The sequence below is a fragment of the Myxocyprinus asiaticus genome, chromosome 29 (assembly GCF_019703515.2).
Source record: "Myxocyprinus asiaticus isolate MX2 ecotype Aquarium Trade chromosome 29, UBuf_Myxa_2, whole genome shotgun sequence".
Lineage (NCBI taxonomy): Eukaryota > Metazoa > Chordata > Actinopteri > Cypriniformes > Catostomidae > Myxocyprinus > Myxocyprinus asiaticus.
In genome coordinates, this window is record NC_059372.1 from 4,975,345 (window position 1) to 4,996,026 (window position 20,682).

The window sequence follows — 20,682 nt, forward strand, 5'->3', positions numbered from 1 at the left end:
ATGTAAACAGTGAGTAATTAAGAACAAAAGGAACAAATAAAAAAAAACAAAACAAAAAAAAAAACAGAACAAATAAATACAATATAACAAAGACACAAATTAAGAAAACAAGATTTTAACAACAGTATCAAGTACTCAAAATTGAAAGAAGTTAATGATAAAAATATAGATTTTCTGATGCTTTGCAATGTTTATTTGAACGTTCCCGATATCAATTCTTAAATCCCAAGATCGATTCAAGACAAGCACAGGAACGTGCAACCAAATATTGCCCTATCAGGGTTTTCTCTCAATTTAACATTTTAAAATGCGAGCTTGATACACTTTTAGCCTTGTTTATACTTTACCCAGGCACCACAATGGGTTCTGTGCGCGCCGCTCTCGGCTGACTCTATTCATCAATGTTGTAAAACTCGAGACCGAGACCGTATTTTTATGGTCTTAGTTTTGTCATGGACTTGGGAGCATTTGAACTTGGTCTCAAAAAAGTGTGGACTCAGACTTTACCCTGACACCAGTCGAATCCCTTTGAAAAAATATACCATGAACATTTCAACTTATCTGACAAATGTTTCTCTGACTGACAAAATCAGCGATTATGATGTATTCAGCAACACCACTCTCCCGTTCCCATTAGGGTTTCCAATCGATTCTCCCTCCTCAGTTATGCACCCAATGAGAATCATGTTGAAAGCGCCCTGGTAATAAGTGATTCTATTGTAAGGAACATGGAGACTCCAGCCATTATTTTTAAATGCATTTTGGAGGCTTGGGCATCTAACATCAGATTAAATGTACAAGTGCTGACTAATGCTAAACATAGATTTTCTAAAACTGTTATTCATGTCAGTACTAATGATGTCCAACTTAACCAGTTGGAGATCACAAGAGAAAATTTTAGAAACTTGTCAGACATTGTAATATGCTCTGGCCCCCTCCCTGCTAATCATGGTGACAAGGTTTATAGCAAATTAGTGTAGCATAGGATTTATAGACAATTGGAAGAGTTTATGGGGTAGACCTGACCTGCTAAAGAGAGATGGACTCCATCCCTACAGGGAAGGTGCCACACTCCTGTCTGGAAATTTGGCTCATAGTCTTAATAGTGATAGTATTTGACTAACTGGGGCCCAGGTCATGAAGCAGACAAACTGGCTAATCCGAACATCTGCTAGCTGTCTTGAGACATCACACAAATCACATAAACTACATCATATAGAGACTATATCACCTAGATATCACAGAGAATGTGTCTGTTCCCCGACCTACCAAGCAAAAACCCCTCACTAAATAATTTAGAAAGTAGTAAAACTTGAAAAACAAAAAATAGAAAGATAAACATCATATAAAGGTAGGGCTACTAAACATGAGATCTCTTTCAACCAAAGCACTAATTGTAAATAAAATTATTACAGATAATATTTTGGATGCACTCTATTTGACTGAAACCTGGCTTACACCGGATTAATATATTAGTTTAAATGAGTCTACTCCCCCAGGTTATTATTGTTGTAAAAATAAGCCTCATCTGAAGGGTGAAGGAGGAGGTGTTGCTGCAATTTACAGTGACGTTCGAGCTGTGTATTGGCAAGGATGGCATCACAGCTTGCTGAACTCAACATATCTGATCCCGGCTCACCTCAGGACACACCCCCCTTGGCTTCGTCGGCTGCCCACGCCCCTTGGTGCCCACAGGCATGCATCTTCCCTCCAGCTCCGTTCTCATGTGAGGGATCCTGTCTCGCCTTTTTGTACATCATTGTGCACTTCACCAGAGAGGCTGTGGAGTGGGGAACCGCCATGTGTGACAATAAATGCCCTTGTTGCACTTCGTTCCTAGATTTCGGCTCAGAGCTCTATCGAGTGTTCGACCCAGTCAGGCTGTGGTATGATGAACCGATCACCGTCCGGGGGAGGAGGAGCCAGAGGCCCAATGTTCTGCCACTGTCAGCTTCTGCAGCCATTGGGGCCGTTTCCCTGTCCCTGCCTATGTTCATAGCCACGAAGGCTGTTCCCCTGCCACTGCCAGTACCACGACCAAGGTGGCCGTTCCGCAGTCGCTGCCGAACTCGCAGCCACTGAGACTGTTCTCCCCTGTCCCTGCCAGTGCCCCTGACCATGGAGGATGGTTGCCTGCCACTGCCAGTACTCACGACCCCGAAGGTCATTCCCCTGTCTCTGCCTGTGTTCACAGCCTGAAGGCTGGTCCCCTGCCAGTGCCCATGACCATGGAGGTCATTCCCCTGTCCCTGCCTGTGTTCACAGCCACGAAGGCTGTTCCCCTGCCACTGCCCATGACCACGGAGGTCATTCCCATGTCCCTGCCTGTGCTCACAGCTGCGAAGGCAGTTCCTGTCATTGCCAGTGCTCACAGCCACGGACACTGTTCCCTCATCACTGCCAGTACTCACAGTTACGGAGGCTGTTCCCCCATCACTGTCTGTGCTCATGCTGAAACAGAGTTTAATGCTGAATCCAAGTTTCCAGCAGAACCCCGATTGTTTCTATGGGAACGCTGATCATTATAACCTTCAGCTGCGAGCAGTACCTGCCCCTTGTTTGTTACCCGCTTATTTAAATCCCTTCATGAATCATGTCCGATGTCGGACCATTGTTTGTTATTGTCACTGTGTTCAAATGTGAAGGTGTTGTTTGCTGTCTATGATTAACTGTGCTCTCGTGTAGCTGGAGCTTGCACAGGTGTCTGTGGTTACCTTCACGTTTGCCTGCGCCTTCACCGGAGCTTTGCCCAGTTCCCATGGAGAAGGATTCCATGGTCTCTGCCCGCGTCTCAGGGGAGAAAATTCATCCGGCTTGACTTTGTTTTGTTTGAAGAAAGAACTTTTCTGTTGTGTTAATAAATCCAATTGAACTAATTCATCTCAACTTTTGGGTCCTGTCTCTCTCGCACCATGACACGTCACGATTTTAATTTGATTAATTGTCAATTTCAGTATAAAAACAGTAACAGAGCACACAATCAAAATAAGCCTGAGAGCATTTTAAAGCTGTTATGTGTCAGTCATATGGCGCGCTGGTAGTGGATTGAGTCAGTGCTTGGTATTACCGGTACTGCAGAAACACTGCTACCATTACATCTTTTTTATTTTAGTATTAACTTGGTACCAAAGTACCGAAGCTCTGAAAAATGGAATACAAAATTGAGGTATTTTGCGGTGCATGGAAGGACAGTGACTGTAGTACAGACAGGCACTAAAAGCTGCCAGATCAGCATATTTTAGCAAATTCATAGAAAATAACCACAACAATCCTAGGTGTTTCTTCAGTATTGTGGATAAATTGGTTAGGAATAAAGTCTTGACTGAACCAGATATTCTGCCACAGCACAATAGTAATGACTTCATGAATTTCTTTACTGATAAAACTGAAATCATCAGAAATAATATTGGAATTATGCAATGGTCTGTCACTGTACCTCAGAAAAAAGTGTCTCAGAATTTTCCCGAGGATTGAAGTTTCTTCGCTGTCACAGATCATGAAGAGCTAACAAAACTTATTGAAACATCAAAAGCCACAACATGTATGCTAGATCTAATACCAACTAAACTCTTCAAAGAGGTATTCCATGTCATCTCAGAACCTCTTCTTAATAATATTAACTCCTCACTATCCTTAAGACATGTCCCAACAAACTTTAAAATGGCAGTTATCAAACTGGTTATTAAGAAGCCACATCTTGACCCTGGACAACTGGCTAATTATAGACCGATTTCAAATCTCCCGTTTATGTCAAAAATACTAGAAAAGGTAGTGTCCTCCCAACTATGTTAATTTCTAAAGAGGAATAGTACACTGCCTGGCCAAAAAAAGTTGCATTAACTAATATTTAGTTGGACCGCCTTTAGCTTTTATTATGGCACACATTCATTGTGGCATTGTTTTGACAACCTTATGCAACGTCACAACATTTATTTCCATCCAGAGTTGCGTTAATTTTTGGCCGAGATCTTGTATTGACGACGGGAGAGTCGAACCACTCTGTAAAGTTTTCTCCAGCACATCCCAAAGACTTTCAATAGGGTTAAGGTCAGGACTCTATGGTGGCTAATTAATGTGTAAAAATTATTCCTCATGCTCCCTGAACCACTCTTTCACAATTTGAGCACGATGAATCTTGGCATTGCCGTCCAGGAATATGCCCGTGCCATCAGGGAAGAAAAATCAATTGATGGGATAACCTGGTCATTCAGTACACTGATAAAGTCAGCTGACTTTATTTTATTGCTGCATAACGTTGCTGAGACTAGACCTGACCAATTGAAGCAACTCCAGATCATAACACTGCCTTCAGAGGCTTGTACAGTGGGCACTATGCATGATGGGTACATTGCTTCATACGATTCACTTCTTACCCTGACGGGCCAATCGCTTTGGAATAGGGTAAATCTGAACTCATCAGATCACATGACCTTTTTCCATTACTCCACAGTCCAATCTTTATGCTCCCTAGCAAATTGAAGTAGGTGTTGTCCGATTAGCCTCACTAACAAGTGGCTTTCTTGTGGACATTTCTTAACCCAATTCCAGTGATTTCAGCAATCTGCTTAGCTGTTTCTTTGCTGATGCAGGCCAATAATTTGCCCCTTCTGAAACACAGTAACATCTTTTCCACGATCACAGCCTTGCTGAAGTACCCCCAGATCATCACAGATCCTCCACATGGTTAGATTGAGACCTGGAGAGGCCTAAAAGCCACAGTGTCACTCACCCACTATGAAAGTTGGTGGAGAATCGGTGATGATCTGGGGGTGCTTCAGCAAAGCTGGAATCGGGCAGATTCGTCTTTGTGAAGGACGCATTAATGAAGCCAGGTAACAAGGTTACCCTAGAAGAAAACTTGCTTCTTTCTGCTCTGACAATGTTCCCCAACTCTGAGAACTGGTTTTTCCAGCAGGACAATGCTCCTTGCCACACAGCCAGGTCAATCAATGTGTGGATGGAGGACCACTGAAAACCTCTGGAATGTGATCAAGAGGAGGATAGATGGTCACAAGCCATCAAACAAAGCCGAGCTGCCTGAATTTTTGCGCCAAGAGTGGCATAGAGTCAGCCAACAGAAATATGAAAGACTGGTAGAGAGTATGCCAAGACGTATTAAAGCTGTGAACAAAAATCAGGGTTAATCTACCAAACATTGATTTCTGAACTCTTCCTAAGTTAAAACATTAATATTGTGTTGTTTAAAAATGAATATGAACTTGATTTCTTTGCATTACTCAAGGTTTGAAAACACAGCATCTTTTTTGATATTTTGACATTTGTCATTTTATGCAAATAAATGCTCTAAATGACAATATTTTTATTTGGGAAAAAAATGTTGTCAATACTTTATAGAATAAAACAAATATTTTCATTTTACTCAAACGCATACCTATAAATAGCAAATCCAGAGAAACTGATAATTTTGCAGTGGTCTCTTATGGAGCTGTCTACCATTTGCAAATGTCTCGTTTAAACAGATGTCATTGAAGAACCTCATGAAAATCCAGCATAATTCTTCCCATCGAGTGCTCATCTAAAATCTTCCTCTGAAGCATGTAGTCAATCAGCCAGAATCAAAAACTTCAGGATCAGGATCAAAAGTTCCTCTCGTTCATAAATCATGACTGTCAGTCTGTGACATTCCAAGTAGGCGATCCAGGAAGTTTAAACTGTCAGGTGATTGAGGCTCGCGCTGGATCCGCATGAGCACGTGAGTGCAACTTCAAGGCTGCGTCCAAAACCATGCGTCCGGGGGGAGTCACGTGGCACCATGCGGGGGTTGGACGTGTGAACGAAAAGCTCTTGTGCACTTTGCTAGTTTTTAATTATTTTTGTGTATTAAACCAGTGAGATTCGAAAAACCCTGCAACATAACTTTCTAAGAAGTCAACATGTCAAAGAATTCAAAATCCTCAGGCTTTGGAGATACTAAAAGACACTTACATGCTCAAGCTGATACCCCAGACAGGCCCGCAGACCAGGGACTTGGTTTGGACGGTGCGGCAGGAGAAAATCAATGCCAGCTGCCCAGCATGTTTGTAATGCTGGCGAAAGTTGTGGTGGACTTGGAAGATCTTGAGGTAATACGTCGATCGATTACTTCCATGGAGGCGAAATTGGTTACAAGAATCGGGGAGGTCGAGAAATGGATCGATTATCTGAAGTCATCATAGAGGGAATTAGCTGCTAACCCGCTAGCAACCAAAGTAGATTTGCAGCACGTATGGGACAAGCTTGAGAATCGTAATCGGCAAAACAACGTCCAAATTGTGCAACGGAAGGCTTCCTTGGAATAATCATAACATTTTCTTGTTCCCAGACTTTGCGAATTCAACAATAGAGAAAAGTGATCGATTCAAGGAATGCAAGAAACTCTTACATCAATGGAAGGTCGCTTTTGCACTAATGTTCCTGGCCAAATTGAAAATAGACACTAAGGATGGTGGCAAAGTATTTACATGCCCACAGCAAGCATTGTCTTTCACAGAGACAGTGGGGTTAGTAAACCATTTGGTTATTTTCATGTTGCCCCCAAGTGAGCTTGACTCGCTGAACATACATTTGACTGTCTGAGGAAGCTGAGCGCCTTTCTTGTTTCTTTTTGTGCTGGTGCCAACTAGCGGCTGGAGTTTGTTTTGTGGAATAACACTCCTTCAAGAAACCTTTGCATTGACGGAGAATCGCTTTTGCACTTATGTTCCCGGCAAAATTGAGAATGGATAATAAGGATGGCCACAGGGTATTTGCATGCCCACAGCAAGCGATGTCTTTCATAAAACTGATGGACTGAAGAAGTCATGGTGTGTTTCACTTGACCGTCCGAGGAAGCTGGGCGCCTTTCTTGTTTCTTTTTGTGCTGGTTCCGCCTAGCGGCTGGAGTTTGTTTTGTGGAATAACACTCCTTCGGGACAGTTGTGGATGAATCTGCACATGCCTTGTGTTTATGCCTCCTATTGGCTGGAGTTTGTTTTGTGGATTATTTTTTGTAGGACATTGGAAGGATTAGGTCATCTGCTGCACTTATGAACAGCCAGCTAACAGAACATTTGTTTGACTGTCTGAGGAAACTAAACAGCCTTTTTTTGTGCTGGTTCCGCTAGAGGCTGGAGTTTGTTTTGTGGAGGAACACCCCTTCAAGACAGTTCTGTGAATGAATCTACACATTCTTTGTGATTATTCTGCCTATTTGCTGGAGTTTGTTTTACAAAGTTATTTCTCATATGTCATTTTGCCTGACAAAATTTGTACAGAAGCACCAGACTTGAGCAATCAGATGGCAAATTAGTTGCGGGGACTCTCGTAGGCGTACATGGACTGTTTGATGGATGGACGCCAGTTGACGCTGTCGTGCGTGGGGTTAATGTGCACGTTTTTCTTTTTTCTGTTTGTCTGGTTCGGGGGGAAGTTTGGGGTTTGACTGTTGCACTAATGGGGAATGTGGTCTTTATAATCTTGTTTTTGATTATATTTTATTATTCGTCTCTGACCCTACTAGATCTATGCCTTGCCTCCACAGAATGATTAATTCCTTTTCTAAGTTCTCAGGATACAGAGTCAATTAGTCTAAATCCGAAGCTTTGGCTCTAACAGTGTGCTGCCCAGTATAATGGCATTTCAGCCGGGCGCCTTCCAGTGGCCCAAACAGGGCATTAAGTATTTGGGTATTTTATACCCAGCAAATTTGTCTGATTTAATTAGAGTACCTTTTTGACCCTTTAATAAAAAGGTTTGAGCGATGTGGGCAGGTGGGCTTCATTACATTTATCGATGATTGGGAAGGCTAATGTTATTAAAATGTACTGTATTCCAAAATTTAACTACCTGTTACAATCTCTCCCTATAGATGTCCCCCTCTCTTATTTCAAGCAATTTGAGAGCATAGCGAAGTCTTTCATTTGGAATGGTAAGCGTCCCATATTACATTTCAGTAAGCTGCATAGGCCGAATGACATAGGTGGGCTAGGCCTACCCAAGATTTGGTTTATTATTATGCGTTCGGTCTAAGACATTTGGCTCATTGGTCGCTTCTACCTGAAAGAGCCCCTCCCTGGTTTTGTATTGAACAGGAAGTTCTTGCCCCTATTTTGTCATTGCAAAGCCTTTCAATCAATCTAACTGAAAAAGTTAAATTACACCATTATCTTGCATTTGCACTTGGTATGGACAAAAGTGTCCATAGTGTTTAATTCAGATATTTATCTAAATGATGCCTTGAGCTTATGGCTGAACCCTAAACTATGTATTAATAAGTCCCCTTTCTGCTGGTCAAAGTGGATTGTGAGGGGGGTTACTACACTCGGTGACCTATATGAGAGCGGAGTGTTGAGATCCTTTGAAAATTTGGTTCAACATTTTGTGATCCCCAGATCTCCGTTTTTTAGGTATCTACAGCTGCGCCACTTCCTCTGTACTATTTTTGGGAATAGCATACACCCCTATAAAGCAGCAGGTACTATGAGAGTGGTGATTACTGCTTTTGGAAAAGGTCATGAGGCATCAGTGTATTACTCCCTGTTAATTTTTGATTTTCTATTCAATTTTTAATTATTTGTTATTATTTTTTATTATTATCTATTATTATCTATGTCTTGTTGCTATTTTGTATTGTTGTGCACTGGAAGCTCCAGTCACCAAGACAAAATCCTTGTATGTGTAAACATACTTGGCAATATAGCTGATTCTGATTCTGAGTCTGGGGGACGGAGCCTCAACCACTCTCAAGAGATTATGGGAGAAAGGTTTAAACTTGGAATTGGAGGCGGGAGAGTGGGCTAGGATTCTAAAAAACATCAAGTCTACATCTACAGACACAAGGGTGTGCAATATGCAAATCGGTTCTATTGGACCCCCTATAGATTGTATAGGCTTGGTCTTAAAGACACACCCATCTGCTAGCGATGCTAATCACAGGATGGAGACATAACTCATGTCTTTTCAGGGTGTGTTGAGATCCAGGAGGTTTGGTTGAAGGTGCAGAGTTTGGTGTGCAGATCATTTTAAGGGGCTGGAGGTCAGATGGAGCACCCTCTTTTCAGGAGTGGTGATCGGAAATGGGAAGAGTGATGGCCTTTGAACAGGGGTCATTTAGAAGAATGGGGAAGTTCAGCTTGTTCGTGGAGAAATGGGGTGGGTATATGTCATTTATGGATGTGTGATTATTATTAATATTTTTTTTTTTTTTTTTTTGTGCGTGTCTATATCATTAACAACCACTGGGATGTTGTTAGGGCCAGAAACTAAACAGTTCTGCAAAGAAGAGTGGGACAAAATTCCTCTACAGCATTGTGAAAGACAGATCTCCAGTTATCGGAAGCGTTTGGTTGCAGTTGTTGCTTCTAAAAGTGGCACAATCAGCTATTATGTTTAAGGGGGCAGTTAGTTTTTCACATGGGTGATATAGATTTTGGACTTTTTTGCTTCAATAAATAACATTATCATTTAAAAACTGTATTATGTATTTACTCAAATTGCATTTGTTTTATGTTTTGACCTGTCAGACTACGAGGCACTCCACTGACCTCTGCCTGCATCATCTCTGTCATAGGATGGACATGACTCTCTTAAAATGGAATACATAGACAAATTACTGTCAACTAAAGCCTAAACTGGCCAAATAACACAAGACACTGCATCTACGTGTACTTCTGCAGTTAATTCAGGATAGACTTCAAAGAAACTTAGTCATTAATCTCACAGTTCATACAAAATCCTTTAGTTTGCCCACCAACATCTACATTACTCATTTTACTAATTTAAACCATGACTTGTATTACACAAAGATAAATAATATTTGCATCATATCCATGCTGTATATCCAGAGGGCAACTGGCTCCCTTGCGGAGTATGGTTTCCCCCAAGGTTATTTTTAAATATTTTTTAAAGGGAACGTATTATGCAAAATCCACTTTATTTTTTTAACATAATTATGTGTCACCAATGTGTATAGACAACCATAAAATATGGTAAAAGTCCATCCCCTCATTTCTTTCCTTTATCCATCAATACAAAACAGTGTCTCCAAATGAGCCGTTCAAGTTTGCAGCCCCTTCTGACATCAAAAGGGGAAAGGTACTGCCCACGGCTGGCGAAGAGATCCACCCGAGTAGCTTAGATCCGCCCTCATTAAAACCTGAGTGAGCAGTGAACAGTCTGCCATATTTATCTCCTCGCTAGAGCCACTTGTGCAAATTCGGACTGCTTCATTAACGATGGTCAACACAAGGCTGGATTTGCTTCAAAGCTAATGATCAAGGATGGATCGTTACAAACTCTCTCTGACCCAACTTCAGATCTGCAAGTTGTAAGTTTCGCACTTTATACTTTTTTAATGTTTGCAATTTGACTTTTTGAATTTACGTGTTTGCACATTGCACGAAAAACACTTGTTGTGAAAACACTGTGCTTTGTGTAACGTAACAACTAGTCCCTAACTACCTTATTCCATAACAATGAAGCTGTATCTCTGTTTCGGTTATGATATAAACTGATTGACGTCTTCCACAGTCCCACTTGTGTGGTCATGCAATGAAGATTTTCAGTGTAATAAAACTGTTCATTATTTCAAAAACAATTATGAAATGATAGTGGTATTTTTGACAACTATAACTATAGCTTATACTATAGTTATTTCATAACGCGACCTTTGTTATGCACAATACAGTAAGATGATTGACTTAGTGTGTTCTCCGTGTTATTTATAATTTTTTAATTGTTTCATTTCTCCTGCATTGTTGTCACCAGGGTATCCATGGCTCCAGCAGAAAAGGCAAAGCCCACTTCCAGCTCCTTTGCAATTAAAGCTACAGGCACTAAAACAGCCCATTTGGAACAGGGCTACAAAACAGGGGTAAATAAAGGCATGGTAAAATAAACGATATGTGAGGTATTTCGAGCTGAAACTTGACAGACACATTCTGGGGACACCTGAGACTTATATTACATTGTGTAAAAAGGGGCATAATATGTCCCCTTTAAGGCATAATCTACAAACAAGTTATTCATTATGCACGTTATTTATAAACAGCACAATGATGACTTTAAGACATTCAGAAATTACAGCTTCTTTTGTAGTTGAGTTGGCAACAGCCTTAATGCATTGAAATGCTTTCATCTACCTTTCTATCTACAAAAACCCAGTGTCATGTGGTCTTCTAGATTTGTATTGTAACTTGTGTGTAATTATTAAAATATTAGCTTAATAAGTAGGTAATGTGTGAATGTAAAACAACATTAAAAGGATGAAACATACCTGAATGAATAAAATCATCACTCTGTTGTTGTTCTTCTGCTGTGGTTTCTCCTCTCATCTTCATCAGATTCCTGCAGTCCAGCAGCTTCACTGAACACATCTTCATCTTCACTGGTGTCTGCAGCATCTGCTGTTCTCCAGCACAGATCACATCCACCTGCTCTCTCATGATGAACATCTGAACACAAATACATCATGATTATAATGCACTGACATTTATCAAACCCCAAAAGATCATTATATAATTATACATTTAATCATATAATTATATGGGTTAAGGAACGGACTGCATGTACGTTGAGGAGTAGTGTAAAAGGCTTGCCCAGGGGTCGACAACCAAAGGCACACATGCCACCTTTACCACGCAGAGGGGTTGGCACGAAGGCAATAGCAAGATAGTTGACAAACCATTCGCGTGACCCACTGAGTGCCAACTTGGCATCAAGCGCATCTCTACACTTTAAATGTGTCGCACAAGCACAAAGAGTTCAGCTTTGTGTTGTTCGCTCTGTGCAGTGAATGATAGGGGTTTAATCTCTCACTGGCTGGCAGAAGCTGGCACTGATGGATAACATGTGTTTAGAGTCTTATGAAAAGATTATATGTTAATATCTGTTAAGGAGTAAAAACATTTTCACTAAAATCACAATCTCAACTCAGTAATGTGTGTATTCATGTACAGTCACAATATTATAACAAACACTTTAGAAACGTTCATGAAATTTACCTTAGTTTGATTTCCCACAACACAATAAAGTAAAAAAAAACACTTAAATTCACAATGCTCCACTTTTTTTCCTTCTTTTTCTTCTTCTTCTTTAGAGACTCTACCGCCACCTACTGTTTCGTTTGCTTACAACATGTGTGATTTATTTCACTTAAAGCTAGGGTGTGTAATCCAGAGAGGCTAGCAGTTAGCAAGCTAGCTTTGAAAGCATAGAGCCCGCCCTCGCTTCTGAGGTGTCTCCAAAGCCACGCCTCCTCTATGACGCTTAGAGCACAGTCTAAGGAGGAGAGACGTGTTGGTGGAATCGATCGCAACGGTTTCAGATTACCTCATGTATCATTCACAGGTTAGACATTACAATAATAACGAACGTAAACAACTTATTTAAGATGAGGTTCGCCTTCCATTCTCGCGCTCGCTCTGCGCACAGCGTCAAGGAACCCGCGCTGATGACGTGTGATTGTCTGCGCGAACAAGTTGCGCGGTGGTATGCAAATATAGATTGACAGACAGGAAGGACATCCTATCATTACATTTGGACCGAATGCAATGATTGGTCGATAATTTTTTAGTCCTGTCCTAAAAAAGTTTTAGTCCACAGAAAATATATATATATATATACAACAGAAGATTAGGGTTAAAGTTAGGGTGTGCAATCTTTTCCAGAAACATTTTTTTTTTTATACTGGTTGAAAGTCTCTTCACATCCTGATAGCAATCAATAATTAAGGTGGTCTAAATGTAAAATAAATAAATAACTTACATTTAGACCACTTCAATTATTGATTGCTAATCTTCTGTTGTTGTTGTTTTTTTTAACCTCTTTTGAACTTTGCTTCATTAAAAAACATGGTTCCCTTCATCTCAGTGGAATGAGGTTTGGTGACTTTCACTACATTTACTATCTACACACACACACACACACACACACACACACACACACACACACACACACACACACACACACACTGGACTGGATTCTGTTGGTCTAGACCCTGTTTAGATCTGTATTTAGGGCTGACCACATGTGATTGGATCACCCGAAACATAAACACCATGTTAATGAACACATGAGATTTCACACAGGAGGGAATAAAAGATGCATACCTGACATTTATAATATAATATTGTGTGTTTATTACACACAACACCATGGGTTCATCTGGCTACAGAATCCCCCTGAACCTCTCATGAACTCCCCTTAAGTATCCAGACCAGAATAAACAGAATGAAATTATCCAATCTTAAACAACAGGAACAGACTCAGGAGGGAGTCATTTACATTGAAGACACACCCACAGTAGAGACATAATTTCTCTAAACACCAAAATCTTTGTTAGTAAATGCAAATTAAACAGCAGACAGATCCTCAGATTATGAATGATGGGCTTTAATCGTGACATCAGACAATATGTTTACACACACCAGACAAGACAAGTTGATATAGAAATATTCAAAGTTCAACAATATTCAAAATGTAACTTATTTATATAAATATGATTAAAACGCTTTCACATTTTCACATACAACACCGTACAATATACTGTATTTGCTATATCCATTTATTTATACAATTTTATGACAAATATTTTTTTCAAAACCTTAAAACTTAAAAACACGAACATGAATACAAACACGTTCTCAAATTGTAGATAGATATATATATATATATATAAAATAAGTTTTAACTCGATAAGACACAAATAAATCAATTACATTGTTTAAACTGGAAAAAGATATAACTTTTTTCTCAAAGCATCATATTTTGTTGCCCCTACATACATGTACCAAGGCAACTGCTGTATAGTTGATGCCAAAAAAAAAAAAAAGAAAAAAAAAAGTAGTTTTTATTTACAGGTGTCTCTACAATAACACTGTGGTAGCGAGGTATTATTCAGAAGACAAAGATTCTATAAGCTTCTTATATAGTTTGAAAGTCTTACCATATGAATGTAAAAGTTAAGGACTAGTAATAAGAATTGCAGTAATTATGGTATTTTAGCAGAAACTATGTAAACAATAATTAGATTGCTCTTCTGACTCACAAGCAGACATTAAGAATCAGCCTACACCCTAGCAATCTTCAAGAGCACACTAGCAACCGCGTAGCAACACCTATTTCTCAGCACCAGAATTATCATAGAGACATGGGGTTGGGCTCTTTTAACTCGGGCTAGCAAGCAGCTTTTCAATATGACCCTGGCAACTCAGCCCAATTATAAATTAGCAGAGCAGATATTAATATAACTAATGGAAGAGTATCTCCCATGTTAGTCCATATTTCACCAGTCATGTATAAAAAAAAAACTAGACAATGGAAATAACATTGAATCCCTAGAACTTTAAAGCAATGTCTTCCTTAGTGTTTTCCCCCAACAATTCCCTAGTGCTGTTTCTGATGTGGTGTTACAACCTACTTTGAAAAATAGTCAACAATGACCAAAACATCCTTTTAACCCTTAATCAATTAGGAGCGACACCTACCGTCGTATCATCTATGTAACGTCAAGTGAGTGACATGAAAGGGAACTGAAAATTACACTGTACAGTTACAACATTTTGTTTATAAAAACTATATCCAGTTTAGCTTTTACTTTACAAAAGAAAATGCAACATTCACCATGCAATAAAACCAAAGACCCTTCAAAACCTGGAGGCTATTCATCAAGAACTGTGGACAACTGAATACGAAGGCTAAAAGATTATTTTTACTGAAACAACAGTTTTAGTCAACAGCAAAGACAGAAAAAGATGACCTGATATATCGTATAAATTTGTTTCCATTAAGGTAATTTTTAATCACTGTAATCATTTGGGCAATACTTTTTTACATGTTTCTGTAGCTGATCTGATTGGTTGAAACTTTTCCCACATGAAGAGCAGTGGTATGGTTTCTCTCATGTCTTTTCAGGTTTTGTGACCAAGTGAATCTCTTTTCACAGTGTGAGCACTTGTAAGGATTTTCTCCAGTATGGATTCTCTCGTGTGTTTTCAGGTTTTGAGACTGAGTGAAACTTTTTCCACAGTGTGAGCACTTGTGAGGTTTCTCTCCAGTATGGATTCTCTTGTGTGTTTTCAGGTCGTGTGACTGAGTGAAACTCTTTCCACAGTGTGAGCACTTGTAAGGTTTTTCTCCAGTGTGAATTCTCTCGTGTGTTTTCAGGTTTTGTGACCGAGTGAAACTCTTTCCACAGTGTGAGCACTTGTATGGTTTCTCTCCAGTATGAATTCTCTCGTGTGCTTTCAGGGTTTCTGACTGATTGAAACTCTTTCCACAGTGTGAGCACTTGTAAGGTTTTTCTCCAGTATGAATTCTTTGGTGCTGTTTCAATATGCTGGCAGTAATAAAGGTCTTTCCACATTCAAAACACATATGAGCACCCACACCAGTATGTATTTTCTGGTGTTCTTTAAAATAGGATGGGTTTACAAAACTTTTTCCACAAAAAGAACACTTGTAAGGCTTCTCATTTGTGTGTGTTTTCAGATGTAGTTTTAAGTTTGAATTCAAAACAAATGTTTTACCACACTGATCACATTCAAATGGTCTTTCTCCAGAGTGACAGCGGAGATGATTATTGAGACTAGCTGCATATGCAAAACTTCTTCCACACTGATGGCATGTGTAAGGCTTCTCTCCAGTGTGAATTCTCATGTGTACATCAAGGGTTCTTTTCATAATGAAACTTTTTCCACACTGATGGCATGTGTAAGGCCTCTCTCCAGTGTGAGCTCTCATGTGTATATTAAGTTTGCTTTTAAAAGTGAAACTTTTTCCACATTGAGAATGTGTAAGAGATTTATTGGCTGCTCTTCTTTGAGGCTTTTTTGGTGAGAAATTCATAGTCTTTGAGACACACAAAGATTTATTTGCAGTTGTGAAATCATGATGTTTCTGATACTGACGTTTCTCCTCCACTTCATTCAGTTCTTGACGTTCCTTTTTCACTTCCATCAGCTCTATAATGAATACAGTAAATTGTCAAAAATATATTCAAGAGAGACAAATGTGAAACATCAAACTGAACCCCAATTTAAATGGCAGAACGCAAATGTTTCAAATATATTTTTGATTTTTGGAGTGCAAGATACACGATATTGCCAAAAGTATTCGCTCACCCATCCAAATAATTGAATTCAGGTATTCCAATCACTTCCATGGCCACAGGTGTATAAAATGAAGCACCTAGGCATGCAGACTGCTTCTACAAACATTTGTGAAGGAATGGGCCGCTCTCAGGAGCTCAGTGAATTCCAGCGTGGTACTGTGATAGGATGCCACCTGTGCAACAAGTCCAGTCGTGTAATTTCCTCGCTACTAAATATTCCACAGTTAACTGTCAGTGGTATAACAAAGTGGAAGCGATTGGGAATGACAGCAACTCGTAACCACGTAAAATGACAGAGCGGGGTCAGCGGATGCTGAGGCGCATAGTCCGCAGAGGTCGCCAACTTTCTGTAGAGTCAATCGCTACAGACCTCCAAAGTTCATGTGGCCTTCAGATTAGCTCAAGAACAGTGCGTAAAGAGCTTCATGGAATGGGTTTCCATGGCCGAGCAGCTGCATCCAAGCCATACAACACCAAGTGCAATGCAAAGCGTCAGATGCAGTGGTGTAAAGCATGCCGCCACTGGACTCTAGAGCAGTGGAGACGCGTTCTCTGGAGTGACGAATCACGCTTCTCCATCTGGCAATCTGATGGACAAGTCTGGGTTTGGCGGTTGCCAGGAGAACGGTACTTGTCTAACTGCATTGTGCCAACTGTGAAGTTTGGTGGAGGGGGGATTATGGTGTGGGGTTGTTTTTCAGGAGCTGGGCTTGGCCCCTTAGTTCCAGTGAAAGGAACTCTGAATGCTTCAGCATACCAAGAGATTTTGGACAATTCCATGCTCCCAACTTTGTGGGAACAGTTTGGGGATGGCCCCTTCCTGTTCCAACATGACTGCGCATCAGTGCACAAAGCAAGGTCCATAAAGACATGGATGAGCGAGTTTGGTGTGGAAGAACTTGACTGGCCTGCACAGAGTCCTGACCTCAACCCGATAGAGCAACTTTGGGATGAATTAGAGCGAAGACTGCGAGCCAGGCCTTCTCGTCCAACATCAGTGTCTGACCTCACAAATGCGCTTCTGGAAGAATGGTCAAAAATTCCCATAAACACACTCCTAAACCTTGTGGAAAGCCTTCCCAGAAGAGTTGAAGCTGTTATAGCTGCAAAGGGTGGGCCGACGTCATATTAAACCCTATGGATTAAGAATGGGATGTCACTTAAGTTCATATGCGTCTAAAGGCAGATGAGCGAATACTTTTGGCAATATAGTGTATATATATTTATACCAAGTGTGCTCACACTTCTATGGCAAGAGATCTACTTTTCATAATGTTATTATAGTATAAGTATGATCTACAGTGTTTTCATGATACCAAAATTTCAGTAGTCTGTACCTTTATCAGTGAAATTTGATGATTCTCAATACCAAAGCAAAAATGTATAACATTTTATTTTGAAAACAATGTTTATAGCTTTCAAGTAATTATTCAGGATGTAAACAGTGAGTAATAAAGAACAAAGGAACAAATAAAAAACAAAAACAGAACAAATAAACACAATATAACAAAGATACAAATTAAGAAAACAAGCTTTTAGCAACAGTTTCAAGTATTCAAAATTGAAAGAAGTAAAAATATTGATTTTCTGATTGGTTTATTTGATCAATTCAATTCTTATCAATTCTTAAATCCCAAGATCGATTCAAGTCAAGCACAGGAATGTGCAACCAAATTTTGCCCTAACAGGGTTTCCCCTGAATTTAACATTTTAGAACGCGAGATTGATACGCTTTTAGCCTTGTTTATACTTTAGCCAGGCACTACAGTGGGTTCTGTGCACGCCGCTCCCGGCAGCTCGAGGTATTCATCAATGCTGTAGTACTCAAGACCGAGACCATATTTTTATGGTCTTAGTTTTGTCATGGACTTGGGAGCATTTGGACTCGGTCTCGAACAAGTGTGGACTCAGACTTTAACCCTGAGACCAGTCAAATCTCTTCAAAAAACTATACCATGAATGTTTCAACTTATGGCAAATGTTTCTCTGACTGACAAAATCAGCGATTATTATGTGTGTTTAGCAACACCACTCTCCCATTCCTGTCAGGGTTTCCAATCGATTCTCTCCACTCAGTTATTCACCCACTGAGAATCATGTTGAAAGTGCCCTGGTAATAAGTGATTCTATTGTAAGGAACATGGAGACTCCAGCCACTATTTTTAAATGCATTTCGGAGGCTTGGGCGTCTAACATCAGATTAAATTTACAAGTGCTGGCTAATGCTAAACAAAGATTTCCTAAAACTGTTATTCATGTCGGCACTAATGATGTCCGACTTCACCAGTTGGAGATCACAAGAGAAAATGTTAGGAAGGTGTGTGAACTTGCAAAAACTATGTCAAACACTGTAATATGCTCTGGCCCCCTCCCTGCTAATCTTGGTGACAAGGTTTATAGCAAATTTGTGTAGCATAGGATTTATAGGCAATTGGAAGAGTTTTTGGGGTAGACCTGACCTGCTAAAGAGAGATGGACTCCATCTCTACAGGGAAGGTGCCACTCTCCTCTCTAGAAATTTGGCTCATAGTCTTAATAGTGATAGTGTAGTGGCTTTCCATTAAAGCCAGAGGTGAATTGGGTTCAAAGAGTGAGCAAGTAATTGACTCATTGTATCAATAAAGCAAATGTTCTCTTCATTACTCTTTGTTTGTCTTTTATTTGTAGAAAGGAACAGTTTACAATGTATCTCACCAGTAGTTTGAAGTCATCATTTGTTAGTTCCACAATTCCAATATGTTCAAGCCAACCCTGAACTTTACATCGTTGAATACAATCAAGTAGAATACAATCCAAATCAAACACGGTGAAATATATACACGCTTAAGTTCACGTTCATGGTCACACACATTGTAAAGCACGTTCAAGCACGTTTCATGCCTGGTCACATCTGTTTGCATTTACAAGCACGGTCACGGTCAAAAACCGTGTGCTTCATCCGTTCCCAGAAACACCTGCCCTTCTATCCCATGTGTACCTATTTATATATTTCAATATACTGCCACCAAAAGGTTAACCACAGTATTACAGCAAAATGGCTCCTACAGATAATATTTGACTAACAGGGGCCCAGGTCAGGAAGCAGATAAACTGGCTAATTCTCAAACTTGGTGCCCAGAGACATGCATCTTCCCTCCAGCTCCGTTCTAAGGTGAGGGATCTTGTCTCACCTTTTTGTCCCAATGTGCTCTGTTCTTCACTTCACAGCCCTCTGCTTTCCTGACTGAGAAAATTAAGGTAGCTTACATCATTCTGTGCCACACTGGAGAGGCTGTGGAGTGGGGAACCGCCATGTGGGACAATATATGCCCTTGTTGCACCTCATTCCTGGATTTCGGCTCAGAGCTCTGTCGAGTGTTCGACCCAGTCATGCTGTGGTGTGGTGAACTGATTACCGCCTGGTGGAGGAAGAGCCAGACGCCCGATTCTCTGCCACTGTCAGCTTCCGCAGCCATAGAGGCCATTTCCCTGTCCCTGCCTGTGTTCACAGCCACGAAGGCTGTTCCCCTGCCACTGCCAGTGCCCACAACCATGGAGGCCATTCCGCAGTCGCTGCCAGCGCTCGCAGCCACTGAGAATGTTCTCCCCTGTCCCTGCCAGTGCCCCTGACCATGGAGGTCGGTCCCCTGTCACTGCCAGTGCTCACAGCCACTGAGACTGTTCCCCTGCCACTGCCAGTACTCACGACCATGGAGGTCGTTCCCCTGTCCCAGCCTGTGTTTACAGCCAGAAGGCTGGTCCCCTGCCAGTGCCCATGACAATGGAGGTTGTTTCCCTGTCCCTGCCTGTGCTCACAGCCACGAAGGCTGTTCCCCTGCCACTGCCAGTGCCCATGACCTCAGAGGTCGTTCCCCTGTCCCTGCCTGTGCTCCCCGCCATGAAGGTTGTTCCCCTGCCACTGCCAGTGCCCATGACCACGGAGGTTGTTCCCCCTTCCCTGCCTGTGCTCACAGCCATGAAGGCTGTTCCCATCACTGCCAGTACTCACAGTCATGGAGAATGTTCCCTCGTCATTGCCTGTGCTCACAGCCACAGAGGCTGTTTTCCTGTCACTTCCTGTGCTCACAGTCACGGACGCTGTTCCCGTCACTGCCAGTTCTTACAGCCACGGAAGCTGTTCCCCACTTGCAGCTGCCAGTGCTCATCAGCGTCCACATCTGAGCTGTCCATGGCTCCGCCCTGAGCCGCTCCGCCTGAACCCTGCCCAGCAGTTGCTGCCCAATTCTCTGTCCCCTGCCCAGCAGCTACAGCCCAGTCCTGTATCTCCTCCACCCTGAGGCATCCTTCCTGGCTGCCAGACACTGCCTCCACCCTGAGGCCTCCTCCCAGGCTGCCAGACCCCTCTCCTTTCCTTGAAATCCCTTTCTGGTTCCCCCTTCCCTCCCTTCCTGATCATTATAACCTTCAGCTGCGAGCGGTACCTGCCACTTGTTTGTTCCCTGCTTATTTAAATCCCCTCGTAAGTCATGTCCGATGTCGGATCATTGTTTATTATTGTTACTGTGATGTTCAAACGTGAAGGTGTTGTTTGCTGTCTATGATTAACTGTGCTCTTGTGTAGCCGCAGCTTGCTCGTGTGCCTTTGATATGTCTTT

General features: G+C 41.2%; 2 protein-coding genes and 1 pseudogene across 4 annotated transcripts in view; all 3 read right to left on the reverse strand.

Moving 5' to 3' along the window:
- LOC127420332 (gastrula zinc finger protein XlCGF8.2DB-like) overlaps positions 1–12,419 on the reverse strand; it is a 45,817-nt gene extending 33,398 nt beyond the window's left edge. The window contains exon 1 of the mRNA XM_051662544.1: positions 11,979–12,419. The gene's annotated coding sequence lies outside the window, so the exon portion shown is untranslated. The remainder of the gene's footprint in view (positions 1–11,978) is intronic.
- Positions 1–20,682, reverse strand: part of LOC127420189 (gastrula zinc finger protein XlCGF57.1-like) — a 166,324-nt pseudogene that overhangs the window by 80,752 nt on the left and 64,890 nt on the right.
- The window catches only part of LOC127420322 (zinc finger protein 501-like), a 98,234-nt gene continuing 90,898 nt past the window's right edge, over positions 13,347–20,682 (reverse strand). For all 3 annotated transcript variants that reach the window (XM_051662528.1, XM_051662529.1, XM_051662527.1), the window contains exon 4: positions 13,347–14,628. The gene's annotated coding sequence lies outside the window, so the exon portion shown is untranslated. The remainder of the gene's footprint in view (positions 14,629–20,682) is intronic.